The 9,718-nt window shown below is 37.6% G+C and overlaps 1 long non-coding RNA gene across 1 annotated transcript; it reads right to left on the reverse strand.

The window, feature by feature from the left end:
- Positions 1-407: 407 nt before the first annotated feature.
- LOC147492014 (uncharacterized) lies at positions 408-2,000 on the reverse strand. The gene is made up of 2 exons (XR_015199596.1): positions 1,638-2,000; positions 408-1,532 (listed from the first exon to the last, which is right to left on the reverse strand). It is a non-coding gene; the product is annotated as an uncharacterized LOC147492014 (long non-coding RNA).
- Between the last annotated feature and the right edge of the window lie 7,718 nt (positions 2,001-9,718).

The following is a 9,718-nucleotide window of genomic DNA, read 5'->3' on the forward strand; positions in this document are numbered from 1 at the left end:
AGATAAGTACTCCTTATGTGGCATCTCGAGATCAGTTAGTTGATATCTTCACCAAACCAGTGATTCGTCCAGTTTTGAATTATATTGGTAACAAGCTGGGCATGAGCAATATCTATGCTCGAGCTTGAAGGGGGGTGTTGAAGTATGTAGAGTCTCACACATTCTATAAGTGTGAGACCGTATCTTATTTAGTAATTTCTATTTCGGTGAAACCTATCACCCAGTATAAATATATGAATTGTAAGTTAGAGTAAATATACTCTAAACCCTACCTTCTTCTTGTGCCTCCATCCTTTCTTCTTCTTCTTCTCCACTCCATCTCTTTAACCTAACTAGCTAACCACTATATGTATATCCTAGCATAATTTAACATAAATGAACTGAAGGTTTTTGTGTGTACGTGTGTGTTTGTTTTTGTGTGTACGTGTGTCTGTTTTTGTGTGTGAGCATCTATAATGTAAATGACTGGAATGCATTAAATGCATCTTCATATATATACATAGTGAAGTCGTAATGTGATGAAGCCCACGACCACTGGTAAAGTTGAGCCGCTTTAAGTTGCATCTTCCTAGAGACTTCATAAATGTAACTGCATCCACAAAGGTTGTGCTCTTGTAATTTAGTAGTTTAGAAACTGATTAAGTCATTATTTTTACCCATTGCTGCAAGGTTCCTTCTTTATGTTTAAAAATTCTACGTTTCACATATAACGCACACCAGAGCCAGTCTAGCCAGTCAAATCTTAGAAACATTCACCAATGAAGATCTGTTGAAATATGGTTTACTGTCAAATGGCACATTACTCTGAACGCTTTGACTTGCTGAGATAACAAATTTTAAATGTCTATCAAAAGGAAGCTCAGGGAATCAGGGATAGACAAAGGTGGGACACTTGGTCACACCAAGAAATGAATTGGCCGGCATAATGTTAACAATCTCATGACCAGAAAAACCTCACAAGCAGTGCATGAAAGCAGACAAACAATTACCAAAAGTTTTCATAATATGTGCATGAGTTTGTTTTGAGAAATTATAAATACCTACCATGGACTTCTTTTGTGGGTATCGCCGTATCGATTTGAATTCAGTGTTTTTAGTGAGCAGAGTTGGTGTTTGAATATGAGAATTGGATGAAACCAAACCCCTAAACTCCTTTTCATTCTTTCTTAAGTCGTAACAGATGGTTTTGTTTCCTCCAATATCTCATCTTCAACAATTTCAACTACATACATTGTGAGACCAGGTTTATTCTACCCGAGGATAGATCTGAACGTGAGAATTGGAGAAAACGAAATCCTTTTGCCCTCAACAGCAGAAGAGGGTTTAGTTTCCTCCAATATCTATCTCACCTTCAATACTTTCTGAATTTCAACTACACAATCATATGAAAATATGAATTCATCTCTATCCTGTAGAGTAGCTTGAACGTGAGGAATAAAGACATTAACGCACTTCTGGTTCTGAAAAATGGGTACTTCAGAGAAAGTACAAAAATGTGTCTGATCATAATTAGACTCTTCGTTGAAAGTGAACTGAAACAGGGCGCAAAGTATTACTAAACATTCATGTCATCTAACAAAAACCAAATATGTTTGATAACCAATAACAACATTCCATACACAACGAGTAAAGCTCACCAAGAGAAGAGAGATCCAAAGTTGTTGTAAAAACCTTTGTACGAGAGGAAGAGATCAAGAGAAGAATGCGCACCTGGATCTATCCACACAAGGAAATTAAAAAGAACGGACCATCTTCAGTGTTGAAGATCAACATGAGAACCTTGTTTGTTGTGCCCCAAAACGAGTGAGGCACGCCAATACCAATGCAATGAAGCAATAAACAAACAATGAGTGTGGTGGAAGTGTGTAACCAACAACCAAACTCCTAACCAAAAGTAGTAAATAAGATTAAACTACTTATCAAGATAATCAACCAACAAGAAGAAAAGACCAAAGATTTTATGTGGTTCGGCAATGCCTACATCCACCAACAAAAGGAGATTCAATTTCCAATAGAGAGAACAAATTACAAACACTCACCAATACCTAAGAGCCCCAATGGAACTCACAAATTCTCTCTCACCAATTTCTCCTCACAACAATTTTGGCTGTCACCAATTTTCTATAATTTTGGCTATCCTCTCTTTACTAAAACACAGACACATAGTGTACAAGAAAAGCACACGATAATAAAGAAGGACTAGAATGGAAGCCGCTCCAGAACCCCCCGACCCCTTCTCTCCTCAAAACCCTAACCCAATTACCATTTCTCAGCCAACCCCTTCTGCCCAGCCACCAGTATCAAATTCCCACCCTCAACCTTCTCATATCCCTTCCTAAGCTCTTCAAACAAGAATCTCTCCCGAGCAAAGAACATGGAATTCCCTCCTTAAAACCCATCACCATCTGCGGGAAGTTAAGAGCTATATATGCTACATCAAACCCACCTTCTCTGATGATGTATTGGTTATATTGAAGAATCTATACTAGAAGAATGAGCGAAAGAGTGGGAAGATAGAGTTGTGGGATTTTTTCTTGATAAGAAACTGCCCTACACTCTAGTCAAAGAAAATGTGAAGAAAAGATGGAAGCTTTTGGGAGATGTAGATATAGCCTTGAATAGGGATATCTACTACTTCAAGTTCAACATTGACAAAGACAAAGAAGATGTACTTGATGTTGGTTCTTTCTACATTACAGGTAAATTGTTTGTCATAAGGCCATGGACAAGAGAAGTCGAAGACAATTGGGGGTACGCTCAATCCGAAATGTACTTATATGGGTTCGATTTTTCAATGTACCAAAGAAACTATGGAACAAGAAAGGCTTGAGCTTGTTTGCTAGTACTATGGGTAAACCTCTTTTTATGGATAAAGCAACATAAGGGAAACAAATGCTCTCTTTTGCAAGAGTTTGCATTGAGATTTCAGCTGAAAAGGATCTCTCGTCATCTTTGAAGATAAAAGTGAACACTAACAAGGTTATTTTTATTCCTCTAGAGTTTACTTGGAAGTCTTTAATTTGCATAGATTGTCAAATGTTTGGGCATAACAAGGCTGGTTGTGAAAGACAACTACCAAAATCAAAACCAAAGAACAATACTATTACAAAAGAAAATGTAGGAAATGGTGAGAAGAGGTATGTCCAACAGTGGAAAAGGAAGGAAACTAAGAGCGTAGAAGACACTGGCAGTGCCGAACTATCTACCATCGTGATTAGTTCTAGTACACCCCCAACAAGTCCTTAGTCAACGCGTGATTGACAGTGGAAGCAACTCGTTGCTTGCACATAGATCTCAGGGTAGGCCATCAACTACAACTATAAGTAACCAAGGTAACAGATTTGCTGCTCTTGCTAATAATACAACTGTTGTTGATGTCCAACCATCTGCTACTATACTTGGAGACTGTGTAATTGTTGTAGAAACCGAAGCTAATCTCCTTGAAAGCCCACCTGTTCTTATTAACAAGCACCATCATATGTATGAAGCTTTTGTGGATACAAGTGAAAATGAATACCATTGATGAAGAGGATAGTAATGAGAAAGAGATTGAGAGTGTCTTCAACGACCACATTATTTCGGATACAACTAACATAGTTGAAGGCATTAGTTCTCAATCTGTTGAGGTTGGCTATGAAAATATGGCAACAACACCCTCGATTCATGGCGATGAATGGAGGACTGTTGTGAAACCAAAGAAAGCTAGGAAGCAGAGACAGCGTTCTCCTAGTGGTATTGATGATCCTACCGTCGCTATGATGAAAAAAGCTTCATCTATGGCAAGGAAGAAGGTTAAACATCTTGATGGCTACATTAAGGAGGTTTGGGATGACTCAATGGGATTGACATTTGCTTGCATCCATTGTTGAAGTATCTTTCGAGACTTTGAGAAAACCTAAAGGCACATTTTGAAAGATCACCCGGCCTTGGTTAAACAATTTGCAAAATGAAGTAGTTGTGATGTACTTCTATTGTAATGTTATGCTTTGAAGATTCAATTGTGTCCGGCTCGAAGCCTTTGAAAGTGATGTATGCTGAACCTTCCTCTAATGACTATACTCTTAGAGAAAGCATGTAAATTCCTATGTTTTAATGATACAAGTAGAGGTCTACTTTAAAACCAAAATCTATTCAAAACACACACACACACACACATATCAATGGGTATATATAGACCCAATGATTTCCAAAAACGTGTGTGACTACAATTTAGTAATTGGTGTCTAAAACAATTACTAACTCAATACCAATTAGGAAATGTCATGGTGGCGGTTCAAGTCCAAACCAAATTTAGCAACAAGGCAAAAAAAGCCGTGTCGTGCGTGCTTTCCAATTTAATGCCCCGACTTATTCCAACAATGTGATTCACCACTTGGTTGTCATGCACGCTAAGTAACTATTCCTGCTACAATATATAGTATAGGATGCCGAAAGGTAGTGGCATTTGCATGCATGCACACCTATAAAATGAAAATTGTTTAGGTTGTAGAGGTGTGTGAGACATATTTGGTTAGTAGGGTTTAGGATTTGGTGGCTCTCTTGAGAGAGATTTGGAAGAAAAAGAACTTGATTCTTCTCTTCTTTTGTTAGTGCCTAAATTTGTTGGTATTTGTCGAAACCTTTTGGTATTTGTAAGAGATAAGAAGAGCTAACAACCTAAAAATGCAAGGAACTTTGCCAAAAGTTTTCAAAAATGAAACATACTTTCAATTGTTCCCAAAACTACAACCAAGCTTCGAATGTGTTTCCAATATGAATGCCGTCAAATTAAATAGACGACCTGTACACTACACAGTTAAAATCACCCCCAATTTCTTTTGTGCCAACGTGGACGTCCACCTCAAAATATCATTGTTCAAAATTTCAACTCAAATTTCGTCAAATTTCAGTTTCATCATCTTCAACAGTTAAACAACAATGAAGGCTGACCATTAAACAAAACAGGCATTTCTTATTTGTCCTAATTATGCATTCTCTTCATGTTTTTTGATCAATTAAGACTAAAAAAACGAAATGGGTTTTGTTTTTTTTGTTCAAATTAGGCCTTAATCCACGAAAAAGAGGAAGAGAAAATGGTTCCAGTTTCGGTTCGGTGTCAGTGGCGATGGTGGTTCTACTGCTTCAACTACAACAACCAATCTTCCTATCAATCTCTTCTCTCTTCAACCTCAACATCCACATCCAACCTTAATCAATCTTTCTTAACTCCATAAGCTTCTGAATTTTGTGTTTGTTAACGTGAATTTGATGATTAGAAGAGTGGAAGTAATGAAGATCATCACCAACTGAATCAAAATCAAGCTCTTCAACTCTCACTACCAGCCAGCGAAGTAGTTTCTTCTCCAATTGTTAAAAAAAGTTGATTGCCTTTGAGTTCTCAACGGATAATAATTCAAACCAAATATAATCTCTGTTGTTAGATCTAATTTCTGGATTCAAACAAGAAGGAGAAACCGACGAAACTTTTTCCGAAGAAGAAGAAATAAAAACCAAGTGACGAAATTTTCTTGATCTAATTTCTGTGAAGAAACAAAAACTGACAAAATTTCAACTCAAATTTCAATGAAATTTGGAGGATGTTGCAATTCCTCATTCCATGTTGGCATTTAACGGCTAGCTAGGCATGCCATCCATTTAATTTGATGGCATTTATGTCTAGAAGCACATTTGAAACTTGGTTGTATTTTTGTCACCAATTGTTCGTTTATTAGCTATTGGGCCAAAATTAACGGTGATCCATCCATATTTTCTAAAATAGCACATTTACTCTTCCACGTGTATTGCACGTGATTGAAATAAACGGCTAAGATCAAAGTTATTTTCAAATCAATGTACCACCATAACGCTTTTATCCTAACCGCTTTATTTGTGACACGCGGCCCCAATCTCTCACTATTAGCGGAAAAACACTAATTAACCGCCCAAAAACACTCACTTCTTTCGGACAAACACTCACTTTTCACTTACATCATTCTTTCGCACAACCCGCTTGTGTGCGAGGGTAGCAAACCTATTTCGCACAACCTGCTTTTTCAAACACTAAAACCAACTTAACACATTTTCAAACGCTTAGAATAAATGTGGTAGCTTTGAGAGAAGATAGACCGGACTTGTAGATCTTATCCGTGCATTCAAGCTTGAGGAAGTTAGTTTGTAAGTAAAAAACCCCTAAAAACTAAACCTTTTTTCAGTTTAGTTACGTTTGTTCAATTGTTTATACTATTTTGCATGGTTTGAATGTTTGTTTGTTTAAAGAAGTATTAAGGTGTTTTTTTGGACCAAACCCTAATTATCAATTAAAAATTGACCTAAACCCTAATTGTTTATTATGTTGTGGTCCCAAGCCCCAATTCTTAAATACAAGATCGGTCCCAAACCCTAATTTTTAATACAAAAATTAGGGCTTTTAAGTAATCCGAATACTATAGTTATATTTTTTATATATATTTTATATTGATAAATTAGAGGTATATAGTAGTTTGTTGCCACATTATTTTACTTTTTAAAAAATGTAGCACCTTTTGGGCAATGTTTAAAAAATGTAACACAATGTTCACTTGTTGATTGTTGTCTAACGCACCTATCAAATGGGAAAAAGTAAGGGCAAGGGTATAAAGGGGCAAGGGCAAGGGTCCAAAACAAAGGAGAGGTGAGGAGTATCCGCACCATTTAATGTCCGTTTGTAGATTTGGGTATAACAATTGGGCAGAGGGATGAGGTTAGGGCTGCTAGAGCTTATGTTGATGAGCATGGTGATGATGTAACTCATGAAGAAGTCCATGATCACATATTTGAATATATAGGGACAAGAAAGAAGGCATGGGGTTTGTAGGACTACCTCCATTTGATTCCTCGATGATGATCGGGATCTATCCGAAAGATGACTTGGAGTATTTGGATTGGCTTGATGCAATAAGTAATCCAAATGTCTTTGAGGGCCCGAGGGGTGAGGATGAGGCTCGTGCTAAGGTTAAGGGTGAGGGAAGTTCAAGTCAAGCACAAACCGGCCGGAGGGAAGTCAAGCACAACCTAGAGTGGTTGGCAGGGTTTGATGTGTCCCCGTGAGTATAAAGCTATCACGCAGACTGCGACCAAGAATAAGAGGAAGAATAAGAGGAAGTAATGTTATTCTTGTTTCAATGCGATGGTGTTATGTTTGGTATAATGGCTGTCATGCTTTTGCTTGTTATGTTTAGGGTCTTTAATGGCTGTCATGCTTTTGCTTGTTATGTTTAGGGTCTTTATGTTTGTGTTTTAGCCCTATGTTTTATTATGGATTGTAATGTAGTTTATTATGGATTATAAATGTTATGAAGTTTATAAATGTTATGAAGTTTATTCCATTGTTGATTTATATAGTTTATTTTCATTTTATGTTCCAATAGTGTGGTTGTATCTGTTATGGGAACTCTGAGAGGTGATAGGGTGTTTGTGTTGTTGCACTATGATGGTTTTGGATGCCTTTTGCACCTGGAAGGTTAATTACTCTATGTATATGAGGTGTGGAGAGGTGTGACTATGAGGTAAATGGTGAAGAGATGTGTTATCTTGATTTGCTCAAGGAGATACATAAGCACTTTGGGGATGACAAACCAAATGTCATGTGTCAAATTCATTGCTAGGGGACATCCGACTTACTTCAATAATGATAAGGATATGTTGAAAAATGTGGGATTTGATTAAACCCGAAAAGGATAAGAGGTATCATTTGTTTGTAACCCCATCAAGTTTTGAAGATAGCCTACAACCAAGTCAAGCCCCAAACCCGATTAAGTGTCAATAAGCCCTTGAAGCCCTTTGAAGCCCCCAACATCCAACAAACAACCCAAAATCCTATCAACACCAAAAGCAACAAACCAAATCAACCATGAAGTGAGAAAATCACCTAGGCTTAACCTTAACCCAACAGTCCCCAACAAAATCCAACAACACCAAAACAAAAAACAAAGGGTGGTTGTGGTCCAAGTCGAAAAATCACCTAGGCTTAACCATGTTCCTTCCACAACTCCAACAACACCAAAAGCTCCAAATCAGACCATTACTCAGCTAAGAAAGTCACCAAGACTTCATCCTACACCTACAAAGACCAATGAAAGCCAAAAACTCTATTTTGAAGCTCAAGGTAGGGTGGAACCTCAACTCACCGCTAAAGATGTTCTAAAGGACCGGGCACCGTTGGATTGATAGTGGTGTGGCATTTAAGGACTTGGTTGATAATGAAGTGGACGATTGTGAGGGTGGAGTCAGTGAGGATGATGAGGTTGATATGTTTATACAAGTGGGAGATGAGTATGGTCCTAGTATTAAGCTAAGCAATCGCTTATGTTAGTGAAGCTTCTTCTGATGAGGAAGATGTTGATTTTGTGCCTAACCCTATAGACAGGGACAGTGAAGGTGAAGAACCTGATTTGGTGGATGAGCAACCTGATTTGGATGGGGATAATAATGATGAGGATGATGACATCAATGCTTTTGTGAAGTTACCAAAGAATTTGTATGCAGATGAAGAACAGGAGAGAATAGAAGGAAATGGAACCACAGAAGTGAGATTGCAACTGCTGCCTAAAATGGAATGGAGAACATTTAAAGAGTGTAGAGAGTTTATGAAGAACCTTGCAATATATCAGAAGTTTAGTTATGTTCAAGTTAGAAATAACAAGACCAGAATCCACTTGAAGTGTAAGGACCCAGAATGTGGATGGAGGGTGTATTGCACTGTGATGAGTGACAAACACACTTTCAAGTTGAGGAACTATGTGGAGACTCACAATTGTGAGGCTGATGGAAAAAATAAGAATGCACAAGCAACATGTGGATGGGTAGCTGATAAGTTGGAAGGGTTTCTAAGATCTCATCCACAGATGAAACCCAAAGACCTAATTTTGGAAGTGTTGGATCAGTTTGGGGTTGGCATTTCTTATTATACTGCTTGGAAGGCTAAAGTTAGAGTACTTGAGAGGATCAATGGTAACTATGAAGCTAGTTACCACAAGATAGCAGAACTGAAAACACAAATACTTAAGAGGAATGAAGGATCATTGGCAAAGTGGTATAGGGATCAAGATGGTGAGTTTATTGGTTTTTTCCTGGCCTATAAGGCATCACTTGATGGATTTGTTCAGGGATGTAGACCAGTAATTGGTCTAGATGGATGCTTTCTGAAAGGTAAGTATGGGGGTTGTGTATTGAGTGCCATTGGATTAGATGCTATGAATGGGCTGTTTCCTCTTGGTATATATATATGCAGAGGTGAAGATAAGTGTACATGGAATGATTTCTTGAAGAATTTGAAACCTCATTTGAACAAACACCCGCAGAAAACTTACATTCATATCGATAGGCAAGCGTAGGGCTTATAGATGCCGCTGATTTCAACTTTTCTTTTGCAAATCACAGTACAACCAAACTTACATTCATATTATAGTTGTTATCCTATTACAAATTGCATGTATAAGAATAGGTTGTTTCCTTTATTGTTCACGATTTTGTTTTAGACATATGTATAAGAATTTCAAGTCAATTCAAGGGTGATTACTTGCAAAGTCTAAGTTGGGTGCAAAGAAAGGCATACAAAGTACCGAGCATGTAACATTTATGGATCACTTGGAGGAGGAGGAGCCGATGCAAAGAAGTGGTTAGAAAGAGAATCCTTAAACTGTTTTGGGCTAGATCACACTTTGATTTGACATCAAAATGTGATGCTATAACAAATAATTTC

The sequence above is a fragment of the Coptis chinensis genome, chromosome 6, assembly GCF_015680905.1.
Source record: "Coptis chinensis isolate HL-2020 chromosome 6, ASM1568090v1, whole genome shotgun sequence".
In the NCBI taxonomy this organism is placed as follows: domain Eukaryota; kingdom Viridiplantae; phylum Streptophyta; class Magnoliopsida; order Ranunculales; family Ranunculaceae; genus Coptis; species Coptis chinensis.